Below are 15,777 nucleotides of genomic sequence, written 5' to 3'. Positions count from 1 at the left end.
CCGACGTGGCTGTTGCGGTGCCGCGGGTGTCGGCTGGGTGTCCCCGGTAGCCTCCTGGGTCTCTGCCGGGGGTGCCGCCAGGGTTGTTGAAGGGGTAGTTGGTGGGGGTGCCGTTGGTCGGTGTTCTTCCGGGGGTGATGAAAGAGTAGTGGGTGGGTAAGAGTTGCTGTGATCGTCGTTGCCGCTATTGCCGTGGTTGTTGTCGATGCCGGCTGGGGCGACGTCTTTTATGGACACGGTGTCCTCCCTTCCGTCGGCGTGCCGGACATATGCGTATTGGGGGTTGGCGTGGAGTAGGTGTACTGGCTCCACGAGAGGGTCCGTCTTGTGGCCCCTCACATGCCTTCGCACGAGTACCGGACCTGGGCTGGAGAGCCATGACGGCATGGATACGCCTGAGGTGGATTTCCGGGGAAAGACAAACATTCGTTCATGAGGCGTGGTATTAGTGGCCATACACAATAGCGACCGTATCGAATGGAGCACATCCGAGAGGACTTCCTGCCAGCGGGAGATAGGGAGGCCCTTGGTCCTTAGAGCTAGAGTGACTGCTTTCCATACTGTCCCGTTCTCTCGCTCCACTTGGCCGTTACCCCGGGGGTTGTAGCTGGTGGTACGGCTCGTGGCGATCCCCCTGGACAGCATGTACTGGCGTAGCTCTTCACTCATGAAGGACGCCCCCCTATCCGTATGGATGTAGCTCGGCATACCGAACAGGCAGAACAGGCTGTTGAGGCATTTAATGACCGTGGCGCTGGTCATGTCTGGGCAGGGGAAGGCGAATGGGAACCGGGAGTATTCGTCCACAATGTTCAGGAAGTAAACATTGCGGTCGACGGACGGGAGGGGGCCCTTGAAATCTAAGCTGAGCCGCTCAAAGGGCCGTGTAGCTTTGATTAAGTGGGCTCTATCTGGGTGGTAGAACCGAGGCTTGCACTCAGCGCAAGTGCGGCAGTTCCTGGTCAGGGACCGAACTTCCTCAATCGAGTAGGGTAAGTTACGGGACTTTATGAAGTGGAGCAGCCGCGTGACCCCTGGGTGGCAGAGGTCATTGTGGAGGGTCTGTAGCCGATCCCCGGTGGCGCTGGCACACATCCCTCGTGAGAGGGCGTCAGGGGATTCGTTAAGGGCCCCTGGCCGGTAAATGATGTCGTACTCGAAGGTGGAGAGCTCGATCCGCCACCTAAGAATCTTATCATTTTTAATCTTCCCCCTCTGTTTATTATTGAACATAAACGCTACCGACCGCTGGTCGGTAAGTAGGGTGAAGCGTTTGCCGGCTAGGTAGTGGCGCCAGTGGCGCACTGCCTCCACGATGGCTTGGGCCTCCATTTCCACGGAGGAGTGTCTGATCTCGGGCCCTTGGAGGGTCCTCGAGAAGAAAGCTATGGGCCGCCCCGCCTGGTTGAGGGTGGCCGCCAAGGCGAAGTCAGACGCATCACTTTCCACTTGAAATGGAGTGTTCTCGTCCACTGCCTGTAGCGTGGCCCGCTCAATATCCTGCTTAATGCTTTTGAAGGCGGCGTGGGCCTCAGCAGAGAGCGGGAAAGAGGATGCTTTCAAGAGGGGGCGGGCTTTGTCGGAGTAGCTGGGGACCCATTGGGAATAATAAGAAAATAACCCCAGGCATCTTTTCAGGGCTTTGGCAGTGTTGGGCAGGGGCAGCTCCCGTAGGGGGCGCAATCGGTCGGGGTCTGGTCCGATTTCCCCATTCTCCACCACGCTGCCTAGTATGCAGAGGCGCGTGGTGTTGTAAACGCACTTGTCCTCGTTGTAGTTGAGGTTGAGTTTTTGTGCGGTTTTCAGGAACCTCTCGAGGTTTGAGTCGCGATCCTGCTGGTTGTGACCGCAGATGGTGACGTTGTCGAGGTAGGGGAAGGTTGCCTGCAAGTGGTGGTCATCGACCATGCGGTCCATCTCCCTCTGGAAGACCGAGACCCCATTCGTCACCCCAAAGGGGACTCTGAGGAATTGGTAGAGGCGTCTGTTCGCCTCGAAGGCGGTGTACGGGCGGTCCTCTGGTCTGATAGGGAGCTGGTGGTACGCTGACTTGAGGTCGATGGTGGAGAACACCCGGTATTGGGCGATTTGGTTCACCATTTCTGATATGCGGGGTAGCGGGTAGGCGTCTAGTAGGGTGTACCTGTTGATCGTTTGACTATAGTCGATCACCATCCGTTTCTTCTCGCTACCCCTTACCACTACCACTTGGGCGCGCCACGGGCTGTTGCTGCGTTCAATAATGCGCTCTTTCAGGAGCCTGTCTACCTCGGTCGCGATAAACTGCCTGTCCTCCCAGCTGTACCTCCTGCTTTTGGTCGCTATTGGCCGGCAGTTAGGGGTAAGGTTCGCGAATAGCGAAGGCGGCTTTACCTTCAGGGTAGCCAGACCGCACACTGTGAGGGGCGGCTGGGACCCACCGTACTTGAGCGTGATGCTTTGGTGGTTGCACTGGAAATCCAGGCCCAAGATCACGCTCGCACATAGGTTCTTCATGATTAATACTTTAAAATTATCATATACAGTTCCGTTAACGCACAATTGTACCGTGCAGTAACCCAGAATGGTCGATGTCTGGGTTTTGTCAGCCATAGAGATGGTACCCTGAGTAGGGACCACCTTTAGGGAGAGTTGTTGTGCCAGTTCTGGGTGGATAAAGCTCTCCGTGCTTCCACTGTCAATTAAGCATTTAACCCGGCACCCGTTTACCTCGATGTCCACCATTGATCTGGATAGCGGGTGCGGCCTGGTCTGGTCCACTGTGACCGATGCCACTGTAGGGCCCTGATCGATACAAGATGGCGTCCACGCTGTCTGCTCACAAGATGGCGGACCCCACCAGGTCGGGCAAGATGGCGTCCAAGATGGCCGCTCCCACGGCGCACACGCGGCGGTGGCGGGTTTTCCGGCGGGGTTCCCTCTGCACACCTTCCCGAAGTGCCCCTTCTTACCGCACTTAAAGCAGGTGGTGCCTTTCACCGGGCACAGGTTTCTGGTGTGCTTTGGCTGCCCGCAGAAGTAGCAGTTAGGTCCCTGACGCGTCGCGGCTGTCGTAGGGCTTCTGGGGGGAGAGCGGGGCCCAGCCGGTGTCGGGCTGTCGGGCGGGGAAGATGCCTTCCAAGATGGCGGCGCCCTCGGTGCACACGTGGCGGCGTGGACGGCGCGGGCTGAAGAGTAGGCGTCCGAGTTTCTCTGGGCCACATCCAGGGATCGCGCGGTGTCCGCAGCCTGTTTCAGGTCCAACCCCGTTTTTTCCAGCAGTCTTTGCCGGATGTAAGTGGAGCTGAGGCCTGTGATGAAGGCATCGCGAACAAGCTCGTCAGTGTACACCGCGGCTTTTACATCTCGGCACTTGCAGTCTTTGCCAAGCATTTTCAGGGTGCTTAGGAACTCCTCCACCGATTCCCCAGGTCGCTGTGCGCGGGTGGCGAGCAGGTGCCTAGCATACACCTCATTCGTAGGCTGCTGGTAATGCGCCTTTAAGATGTCGCAGGCGGCCAGGTACGTCTCGGCGTCTTGGATGAGGGAGTAAACCCGGTGGCTTACCCAATTCCGCAGAATTCCGAGTCTCATCCTTGCAGCGTCCGTAGCGTCTTTGATGGCTGCGGAATTGTCCAGGAAGAATTCCATACACTCAAACCAGTGTCCGAAGCGTGCTGATGCGTCCGGAGCATGTTGATCCAAATCCAAACGTTCGGGTTTCAGGAGTTGATCCATAGTGTTGAAAAAATAAGTTAATAAAATTGATGTGCCTCAATAATTCCGAGACTCGAAGGTAGCAGAACAAAACAAGGCTTTTATTAACTTAGAACGAAACACGTAAGCGAGAGAGATGTCGTCCTTCTGGAGATTGGGGCCAGACTGAAGCTAGCTTACAAACGGGGCCAGGTATGGGCGGAGCCCTACACACAGCACATTCCAGCACATTCCAGTATACAATACAGCACATTCCAGTACACAATACAATGAGGTCTGGGGGAAGGGAAATGACACTGAAACCGATCTCAGTCACAGGCAGTGATGAATGGAAATATTTCATCACACTGGCAAGGCCAGCATTTATTGCCCATCCCTAGTTGCCCTTGAGAAGGTGGTGGTGAGACGCCTTCTTGAACTGCTGCAGTCCGTGTGGTGAAGGTACTCCCACAGTGCTGTTAGGTAGGGAGTTCCAGGATTTTGACCCAGCGACGATGAAGGATCGGTGATATACTTCTAAGTCAGGATGGTGTGTGACTTGGAGGAGAACTTGGAGGTGATGGTGTTCCCATGCGCCTGCTGCCCTTGTCCTTCTAGGTGGTAGAGGTCACAGGTTTGGGAGGTGCTGCCAAAGAAGCCTTGGCGAGTTGCTGCAGTGCATCTTATAGATGGTACACACTGCAACCACGGTACGCCGGTGGTGGAGGGAGTGAATGTTTAAGGTGGTGGATGGGGTGTAGGTCATAGAACCCTGACATAGATTAATGAGGCTGCCACCTGATTCAGGCGGGCGCCATGGTTACCCAGCAGAGGGCCCTTGGTGGTGACGTGGGGACAGAGCTGTAAGTCCACCACTCTCATTTTAAGTCTGCTACCGTGGGAGCATGGGCCCTTCCTGATCTGTACAGTCCAGTACCACACCAGTCTGCGAATTTTACCAATTAGGCCATTGGCAAAACTCTTATTTCTTTTCCAAGAACTCGACGGCTTGGACAGGTGACCTGATTACCAACCCGTGGAACCCATGCCTTAGATTCCTTATCTCAAGAGGCATTCGAAACTCACGTACCTTTGCTGAGGTCAGCTTTGTGATTTCTTGTCCACAGAAGTTGTTGGAGATACACATCTGGGAAAGGGGGAAGAGAGGGGTGAAAAGTTGGCAGAGGAGCACCTCCTGGAAAATCACTGGGAGCAGCTGTTGTAAAGTCAATAACCCAAACCGTTCTGCCCACTTGGGATGGAGGAAGAAGTGTAGCCAAAGAAAGCAGTTATGGGGAAAATGGGGGACTATTTCTTAAAATTTATTTTCGAAAAGTCTAGCCTATTTGTAGAATTTTCCATCGTTGATTTTCTGTAGGCTTCTCCCTGCTTGATGAAAACATGTCACAAGTATTTCTGTTGCGAAATATAAATTTGTGCACGGCAGCTATGAAGCATATCGAAATTATTGCAAACTGGTTATGGACGTTTGAAAGGAATGGGCTGTAATGCCTTTTAAACGTAATTACTTAAGACTTGGTGGGTCATCATAATCAGTTTACAACAGAAATAAAATGAAATTTGGCAGCCGGGGTCAACAGGGGTTCACTTAATTTTACATCAGAAAACACGCAGGCAAAATCTGATCCTGCTAATGGCTTTTTATTACTTTTAATACGCACTAGCGCTGCCAAACAGGTGAAACTGATTTATGCCAGGGCTATGAACCCAAAGGCCAGCGCTTGAATGGCAGTCTTGTGCAACAAGCACACACTTCTTTTGGTTCCCATCTCGGGTCTAAAATTCTGGGGAATTCAATTTGGAAAAGAAAAACCCTTTGAAACTTCAAGCTGCTCCTGAGACAAGCTATATGAGCAGAATCAAAACCAGATGTACTTAGCAGCTCTAAAGATAACAAATAGCACGTTGGTTCCTCTTAGAAGACCACCATGGAAGAGTTAGAAATGACTTTCCTCTATGAAATTCTAGCACCAATACATGTATACATATTGGCACTTTCCAAATTCATAATGAGATCCTTTTTTGTATGAAGTGCCTTGGTGAAGTGCACTGGTTATTTGAGAAGGTTAAAGTGAAATTGGAGCCACATTGCTGTAAAAGTGAACCCTTTAAAGCGTGCCCATGGCTGAGGATGGTTTGTTTTGGCAAGGCGAGCAGGTGTCTGCCCTGATCTGAGAACTGGATTGTCAGCAATGACCCCAGGGCCTGGGTGGCCTACTTCACGCTCTCGTTTCCCACCACCCCCGCCCACCCCCCCCCCCCTCCAGCCCCGTCTCCCCACCCCCCGCCCCCAACCCCCCACATCGGGTCATCCGTACCACCCACACTGAAGGAGACCTGGGCAAGTTCAGAGGCACTCCAAGGTTACTCGATCCATTGAACTGCTGAAGGTCTTTTGGACTTAAAAGCAAAAGAAAAACCGGCTTTGAAAATCGCACCGTGCAAAATCCATTTCCTGATTGCAATCAAATCAAAAAAATATGTTGCATTAATATTTTGCTCTTAAAGTATTAAAAAATCCAATCTTCCCAATATCCTTGAACAGTCATAAAGTTCGCTAAAAATGGTAAGTATTTTGAAGCACTTTACAATATGAAAAACGTATTCACTGTCATTTCGACAAATTTGCAACAGAGTGCCGTTTAGAATTCAGGAAACATTTTGTATTGACGGAGGAGTGTTAATGGCAGCCCACAGTTGGCTTTCGACCTGTATATGCATAAGAGGTCCAGCCCCAAGTATAAATTCAAACCCTAGCCTAACGAAGGAAGTTGTATACCTGACGTATTTGTCATTGATCACCCATTATTTTATATAATCTTCAGAAGCTCTTAGCCACCTCTTTGCCTCTATCTGGGGAAAAGTAGCTACTAATCCCATCTGAGGTGCACTGACTGCACAGGTAAGGAGGTTGGCACCGTCAGTAATGAAGTACAGTAGTAGAAGATGTCAGATATACAACATCACACTGGACATCTTGGGGATAATATCAACCACCAAAAATGGGTGAGTTGGGTTTGGGTGAGATGTAACATTTTTAAAATCTCAAACCTGACCCCAGCCCACCTCCAACCCACCCACTTCCTGGTTAACAAAGGCAGGACAGGGGGCGGGCAGCCAACCTGCTCCCAGGAGGCATTTAAATATTATAGTGAGGCTGGAAACCTCATATTTAACCTGTTTTACAGGTTTAACCCTGGCTGGCTGGGTTTTCCAGGCATCAGGAAACCCAGCACCTCAAGGGAGGCAAGGACAACTTCGGGGTAGAGATAAGGGCCCTTACAGCAGTGCTTGTGGGCCAGGAGGAGCAGGAGTGCTTCCTCCCAGCCCCCCAAGCTTACCTGCTTCCCTGGCATTGCACCCACCCACCCCCATCAGATCCCCGCCCCCGCCGCCCCCCCACCCCGCAATCAAAGGCCCCCCCACCACGCTTCCACTAGCAGCTGCAGGCTCCTTACCTGCGCTGCGGCTGCGGCCTGTCCCGGAATGCTTCCTGCTCGACTGGACAGGCCGCAGGGGAGGGGATCCTGCTTAAAAAAGAAAGATGCACACAGCGACCGAAAGTCTGCAAAGGGATATAGATAGGTTAAGTGAGTGGGCAAAAATTTGGCAGATGGAGTATAATGTGGGAAAATGTGAGGTTATCCGCTTTGGTAGGAAAAATAAAAAAGCAAATTATTATTTAAATGGAGAGAGACTACATAATGCTGCGATACAAAAGGATCCGGGGGTCCTCGTACATGAAACACAAAACGTTAGCATGCAGGTACAGCAAGTAATTAGGAAGGCAAATGGAATGTTGGCCTTTATTGCAAGGAGGATGGAGTATAAAAGTAGGGAAATCTTGCTATAACTGTACAGGGCGCTGGTGAGACCACACCTTGAGTACTGCGTACAGTTTTGGTCTCCTTATTTAAGGAGGGATAGACTTGCATTGGAGGCAGTTCAGAGAAGGTTCACTAGGTTAATTCTTGAGATGAAGGGGTTGTCTTATGAGGAAAGGTTGAGCAGGTTGGGCCTATACTCATTGGAGTTTAGAAGAATGAGAGATGATCTCACTGAAACATATAAGATTCTGAGGGGGCTTGACAGGGCAGATGCAGGGAGGATGTTTCCCCTCGTGGGGGAATCTAGAACTAGGGAGCATAGTTTCAGGATAAGGGGACGCCCATTTAAAACGGAGATGAGGAGGAATTTCTTCTCTCAGAGGGTCGTGAATCTTTGGAATTCTCTACCACAGAGAGCTGTGGAGGCGGAGTCATTGAATATATTCAAGGCGGAGATAGACATATATTTGAGCAACAGGGGAGTCAAGGGTTATGAGGAGCGGGCGGGAAAGTGGTGTTGAGGCCATGATCAGATCAGCCATGATCGTATTAAATGGCGGAGCAGGCTCAAGGGTCCGAATGGCCTACTCCTGCTCCTATTTCTTATGTTCTTATGTTCTTACTGTCAAAAAAAGAAATCTACCTTCTGAACGCAGATATTTGCTATCTGCTGTTTCACTGAGTGTTCTCACCACCAGCTCAAAGAAAATGGCTGCCCAAGTATATGATGTCAACTGGCCAGGCATTTATATATTAACATTTTCTGATACTAGGGTAAAAAATTAAAAGAAGAGAAGTCAAAATGTTCTGGTACCACTTGCAAAGGTACGGGAGTGAGCCTTGGCTCAGTGGTAGCATTTGCGCCTCTGAGCCTGAAGGTTATGGGTTTGAGCCCCCCTCCAGACAGCCCCGGCGAGCGGAGATGAGAGTTCCAGTCTCTGAATACTGGGTTGATAGCCTGTGAGGTACTTGTGTCTGATGGGAGTGGAGTGATAATTCCCCCAACGCATCTAGCCAGTCCTCTATGTTAGGCTAACGAGCTGTCCACACAAACAGAGGTCTTCATCATGGAAAAACTCAAAGCACCATCTATTGGAAGTAAAAAGCAGTGGAAGAAATGGGTTGTCTCCTGTTCTGTTAAGCATGGACGGGAGGGAAGGAGACTAGCAAGAGTAATCCTGCTGGTACAACTCAGTAAATTTATTACTATCCAGGGGAAATCATAGCTAAGGTCACAGCAAAAATAGCCCTGGTACTGACTGGAATGAATAATTGAAATGAAAACAAGATCACAAATACATTTCAACATTCAAGCCTTGGTCAAGACAGTTTAAGAACTTAAAAAAAAAACACAAGTATACAACCCTCATTTAAAGAAAGAAAGAACTTGAATTAATTTAGAGTCTTTCACAACCTCAGGACATCCCAAAGTGCTTTACAGCCAATAAGTGTAGTCACTATTGTAATGTAGAAAACGTGACAGCCAATTTGTGCACAGCAAGATTCCACAAACAGCAATTAGAGAAATGACCAGATAATCTGTTTTTAGTTATGTTTGTTGAGGGATAAATGTTGGTCAGGACACCGGGATAACTCCCCTGCCCTCCTTCAAAAAGTGCCATGGGATCTTTTACATTCCCCTGAGAGGGCAGACGGGGCCCTACGGGTGTGTACGGGCTGTGTACACACTCGTAGGGACATTGGAAATGCCGGTTTCAGGCATGCCAAGGTTAATAGCTGCCCGTTAAGAGTGCAGGCAGCGCCGTTATTTTGGTGCTGCCCACTGATTTAAATGAGCGCAGTGCAGAACCTCCTGTGCGACGCGCTCTTTCAGGCGGTAAGATCAGCAGAAGGCCGAAGGTCGGGTCTTATCTATCTGTGCGGCGTTCTCAGGAAATCGCGACTTATTCAAGTGAAGCGCTATGTTTATGGTTGCTTTGTAGGTTGACAGAGAGGGTATCCAAGATAAAATCAAAGCCTAAAAACACACTGGGCCAACATTTGCGATCGGAGGCTTCCGACCTGCAAAATGTCTACGAAAGTACCCGGTGGCCCGGGAGGTATGGCGGCTTGCGATCCCGGGCCTCTCCGGGCCAGGCGGGCAGAGCCCCACGTATCCCAGGGACGCAGGCGGTTCGTGGGCGCTCCTGGGATCACGTGGGCCGGCCCAACCAATGGAAGAAGGGAATCCCCATTCATACTTTTGACAGGTCCGTACGCACAGGACTGTCATAAGATCACTTAAAAAATACACCAACACATGAAATAATTTTTTTTTAATTACATATTTAAAATGACATTTAATTAAATATTTTAAACAAAAAATTAATTTTTTGAAGGAAAAAAATTTAAAAAATTTACGGGGCTAAATATAAACGTACCTTTTTCAAGAGTATTTTAAATTTATAAATGAGTTATCAAATATTATTTTTCTATTTTTTTAAACTTTTATGCTGGTAAAAGCGGGCCTTACGCCTGCTTTTACCAGGCGTAAGAATTTGACAGGCATTCAGCGGGCGGAAGTTGTGCAAGTAGCACAACTCTCGACCCGCAGAGGCCCTTCTCCCGGGAATGTGGAGGATTTGTCGAGAGAATTCTTGACAGATCGCAAGTGCCAGGTTTCAGCGCATACACTTCGCATGCCTAAACCCGGCACTTGTGCGGCCCCTACGGGCTCGTACGCACCTCATACACACCCGTGGGGGGTCGCAAAATACGGCCCATTAATCTGTCACATTTTAAAGAATGCAACCAATATTTCAGATTCTACTCCCGAGAATACAAATAAAAGCAACCTATTCTTTTAATACACATACATAGTGAAAAAGCTTTGTTATTACAGAGGCTTTTCACCGTAAGTCCTTTTAGGAGTTTATCTCTTGAGAAAGTACCTGGATGCGCATTTTGAAAGGACAGTGGTGTACTGGAACTGGGAGATTTGTTTGCAATACTGGATGTCAGAGCCAGCATAGGTGATCTATGATTTCTTCCAGAATAGACCAAGAGATGTGAAAAGTTTACTGGATACCCCGAACATCTGAAGATCGATGCGAGTAAATGCAGATGTACAAATTCCTTCAGATACAGGAAAAAGTCATTAGGTCTCCTTTAATTGAGAATGTAATAAGCACACACCTCTTACATCAGAGGAACAGGATGCATATTCAATACAGACGTTTGTAACAATAACAGTAAACATTTACAAAGCCCAAATATTTCATTTCCAGTTTACTGACACAACTACAAGCGCTTATTAGTAAGATTTGAAAATCTAGTTTTACAAGTGTACGTCTTGCGTTACACAACTGACCGACAGTAATGGATCAGGCCTTCAGATGCAGTACAAGTCCCCCAGACTATTTGTAACCATACGCTGTTCTGTACATGTTACGTTCCAGACCTCACTGACCTGCTCCGGTTGTGTGCTGGCCTGTAACATGTATAGAACGGGCATTCAGTCTGCTGATGTGTTTCTGCAGCAATCACCATCAGCCCTCTCACTGGACTGGACATACTCTGCATAGTTATTGAAGGCTTTGTCGGATCCGCCGCGTTCTCCCGGGTCTACGGGCTGGCATGCACGGGCAATAAACGGAGCGGCAACGCCCAAATTCGCTCAGCGTGCGTCGATTCAGTGTTGCACGCCGCTTGACGTCAGGCTCCTGACCATTAAAATATTTGAGGCAAGCACAGGCAACAGCAGCCGCCGCGTTCCGTGCCAGAAGTGGGCCGAAGCGAGACGGCCACCATTTTTTCTTCAAAACTGGCCTGAATGGCCGGCGCTAAAGGTTCCAATTTCTAGGCCAATAGTTCTTATATTTCTCACATTATAAATAGCCTTTCTGATCCTTGCATCTTCGCTGTGTTGAAATAAAGACTGATTGCAATATTTCCTACTCTAACTCATTCTTCCTCACCACCTCAAAAACTATAGAACTCCAATTTTCTCAGTGTGGTCTCCTACAATCTACAGACTTTCTAAACCCAAGCTTAGCATCCTCTAGCATGCTTGATTTATTTTGTTTTCTCTTCTGCCCGTTTAAACTTTGGTAATTTCCTGGCCTTTCACCTGGGTTTCACAGTTTATATTTTAAAAAATACTGTCGTCAAGTATGTCAGGATTGAAATTTGTCATCTTTATTTTCAAATATATACACATTTAGGTTATATAAGAGCTGCACAGTTCCTGACAAAGTTGGTGTGTACTGGAATGTTGTTTTCATTTAATTGTTAATAACACAATAACTCCAGGTGGATTCCCCGCTCAGGCCTGAGTTAAAATTACAGTCGGGTCTCAATGATGTCGTCGGGTCTCAATGATGTCATCGGGCCGCAACACGCACATGTAAAGAAGGACCCTGTTGGCTCCGGGCGCGTGTCTTGCTGCCCGCTCAGGACAACAGGTTAAAATTTCAGATGTTGCGATCATGGGGGCTTTTAGACAAGTAAGAGCCAGGGCAATTTTAACTGCCCATCCGCCAGGTTTCTGCTGAGCGAGTATGGTTAAGAGTGCCCCCTGAAATAATATTCAGAAATTCGGGTCTCCACGGGAGAGTACACATGGGGTACTTGTAGTGTATGTACCTTTAAGGGGGAGAACTACTTTTTACAGCTCCTGTATCCTGTAGTACCGGCAGTGACCACACCTGTATATAAGCCCTGAGTGGCGCTCTGTACAGTCAGTTGCAGTTTGAACTTCATCCAGTTAAACACCTGTTGATCGTTCCCTGCAGTCTTTGTCTGATTATTGAAAGGACACAACATTAAGATACCCGGATCTAACGGTACTCACCCGTAAACCCAATGGAAGTGCCGGTTTCGTGCATGCACTGTGCATGCGTGGGAAACCGGCACTTCCGTTCCCCTGAAAGAAGGGGTTAAGAGGTGGAACGTGTGCGCCGGAGAGGCAGCGCGTGCGCATCGAACTTACGGTTATTTTGCAGGTTTTCCCGGGAAGGTAAGTCTCCAGAAGGTAGACATGTAAAAAGCAGTCGCAAGGCCTGCTTTTTACAAGGTAAGTGGTGAATTAATTCAAATTAAAACATTTTTTCCACCATTGGCTCTCCATGGCCCACGTGATCCCAGGGGACGCATCAAACTAACTGCGCCCCTGGGATACGCAAGCACTGCGCGCCGGCAGTTGGAGGAGGCCCAGGATCGGAATCCCACGCAGGCCCACAGCTCAACGGCCGGCGCGCTAGGTAAGTGCAGGTCGGGGGCTTGCACCCGGGGGAAGCCCCCAACCCGAATTTCTGGGCCATTGACACTTTACTCTCCTTTCATTCAACTTTGTCACCTTATCCCTTTAAGTACTGAGTGGCCCTCTTATATTTCAATATGAACACGTCTTTTTGAAAGAACTGTAAAAGTTGTCTTTTAACTTTTAATGAAAAAAGTTATGAAATTAAAATTGGAGACAAGCATGGAAAGAAAGAACATTACTTATCAGGAGCACGTGTGAATAAATTCCTATGGTGTTTTTATCCCAGGGTATTTGTTAAAAAAAAATTTTAAAGAAAATTCAAAAGTTTTAGTTAGAAAAAACTTGAATTTGAGCTGGTGATTTTTGTGTTATTTTCAAGGTCAGGCTCTTTAAGATGTGACAGTTTATTTGGCAGCCTGCAATTATTCCTTGCTGCTTTATTAAAAGGAACAGTGACTCTTGTAGAAGCACAGCTTTTATGTGTTTGAAATCAACTGCATCAGCTATGCGACTCACCTTTTGATACATAAAGGAAAAAATGAATACCAAGTCAAAGAAGGAGATATTAGGAGGAATTACAAGAAATTCAGTCAAATACATTTTAAGGAGTGTCTTAAATGAGGAGAGGGAGTTGCAGAAGGCAGAAGGGTTTAAGGAGGGAATTCTAGGGGGTGATTTTGCCAATGGGGAGCTTTTGGAGGCGGGACTCCCACTTGTCAGGATTTAGTCCCGCCTCCATCAACCGCTGGCCAACCCACGCTATTTTCCCTTGATTGACCTTGTTAAGCCCACTTAGCGGGCTTAGCAGGCCGATTAAGGGAAAGCTGGTTACAGAGAACATCAATGTATGACGTTTCATCTGTCAAAAGCTGTGAAGCTGTCAAACACTGACATTCTCTGTAGTTTGATGAGTTCTTGAATTCAAGAACTCATCAAACCTCTTTCTTTAGCAGAAATTAGATGGTTGTTGCATTGGAGAATGCAGCAGCCATCTGTCATCTCTGCCGCGGAGAAGCGAGACTCTCCGCATCCCCAACTCTTGAAGCCTGCAGGAAGAAACAAAGGTAAGTAAACTTTTTCTAACACTTTTCATTTATCTCACATACTCACCTCTTCACACTTGCACCCATCACTTACCTTCACAGTGCACGTTTGCACCCCTCCGACCCCTGCAGACCCACTACTCGCCTCGGTGACCCTGGTGGAGTTTGCAGCCTTCGGGAAGCCCACACTTCTGTGGATAAAATGGGGATAATCCTCTTATCTGCCTGTTAACTACCTGTTAACAGGCAGATAAGTGGCACTAATCCCCATCCCGCCTCCGAGGAGACGGGACCCAGCGCGGTTGGGCACCCGCCCCCAAATTCTGCCATTTTCCCGGCAGTCCCGCCTCCATACCCGCCTCCCCAGGGCTGACAAGATCACGCCCCTAGAGTGTGGGGCTTAGGTGGCTGAAGGTGGGGTGAATGGAATGGGGGATGCAAGGGAAGTTGGAATCAGAGGAACAGGGAGATTACAAAGGAGTTGTAGCACTGAAGGAGATTACAGAAATAGAGAAAGCCCAGGACATAAGGGATTTAAATACAAGGATGTGAATTTTGAATTTGAGGTGTTGGAGGACTGGAAGCCAATGTAGATCAGCAAGGACAGGGTTGATGGGCTAGCGGAACTTGGTGTGGGATAGGATACAGGCAGCAGAGTTTTGGATGAGCTAAAGTTTACAAAGGACAGGAGGCTGACCAGGAGCGCATTGGAATATTCAAGTCTGAAGGTGACAAACGGTTTCAGGAGCAAGGTAGGAACAGAGGTGGACAATGCTACAGAGATGGAAGTAAGGAATATGAAGTCAGAAGGTCTGCTCTGGTTCAGTCTGAGACAGTGTCAGGAGCGGGATGGAGTCACTGACAAGGGTATAGAGTCTGTGGCGGATCCCTAAGATTTATCACTTCGGTCTTCCTGATGTTTAGCTGGAGAAAACTGTGGCTCCTTCGAGATGGGATGTTGGACAAGCAGTCTGATACCACAGAGACAGCGGACGGATTGAGAGCGGTAGTGAAAAGAGAAGGAAGAAAGAACTTGCATCTATATAGCCCCTTCCATGACCTCGGGACGTCCCAAGGTGCTTTACAGGCAATTAATTACTTTTGAAGTGTAGACGGTGCTGTAATGTTGGAAACGTTGTCGTGGAGAGTACAGCTGGTAGTGGGTTTGAATGGTTGCAAAAAATAAGTTAAGTGGAGACTTAAACATCTCAAGAGACTGAGTCAGTGCTATTTTCATTTATTTTATGTTGGTGCGCAAAAACTGAAACAAGTTCAACCAAAATAAAATATCAATGTTGAATGCTCCACACACCTCACTCTTAACTCTGTGAGCCATTGTATTTTTCTTAATTTTTTTTCAATAATTTAGCCTTTAAAGTCTGGTTCCACCTGTAACTGGTACAAATGCCATCTGTGACAGTGTCAGGTATAAACAGTTGCTTTTCGTTGTTTAAGCTGCTGATCACACAGCGGAGAAGCCCTTCAGAAATGTCAGGCACTTACTTGTTCCTAGTGGGGCAAAAGGCTGAGGAAGGGATGTGCTCCAGGTGAGTAGCAAGGTGAGGTGACATCTTCTCAGGATGTCAGCACATCTGCTCCTCGCCATCCCCTCAGCCAATACCCACCACGGTGCCAGAACGCCAGCTGGGCCAGACTGAGCCGACAGCTGCCGAAGTGCTGCAGTCTGCAGTCGGGCCCTCACAGCTCCCAGAAGTCGCCGGCCACGAGCAACTCAAAGGTCCCGACATGAGCAGCAGTACCTTCCACCAGCTCTGCTGAAGCCACTGGGGGCAGCACCTCATAGGAGTAGTAGGGTTATTAAAACCTTTTAAGAGGTTTATCACTTGGGTGACAAATGAATTCATTATAATATTGTGTTTGGAATTACAATCGACACCTTTATCACATTTACAACTTTGGTCTATAGTTTCCTCTCATTACAGCTTCTTAGTCTGCACTGTCAGAAAGTCATTGACATAGAGGTTGACTGAATGCTTTCAATGTTCTT

This window comes from Somniosus microcephalus, chromosome 5, assembly GCF_052327205.1.
Source record: "Somniosus microcephalus isolate GS21.2 chromosome 5, FLI_Smic_1.0, whole genome shotgun sequence".
Lineage (NCBI taxonomy): Eukaryota > Metazoa > Chordata > Chondrichthyes > Squaliformes > Somniosidae > Somniosus > Somniosus microcephalus.
Note: the sequence above shows the minus strand (reverse complement) of the source record.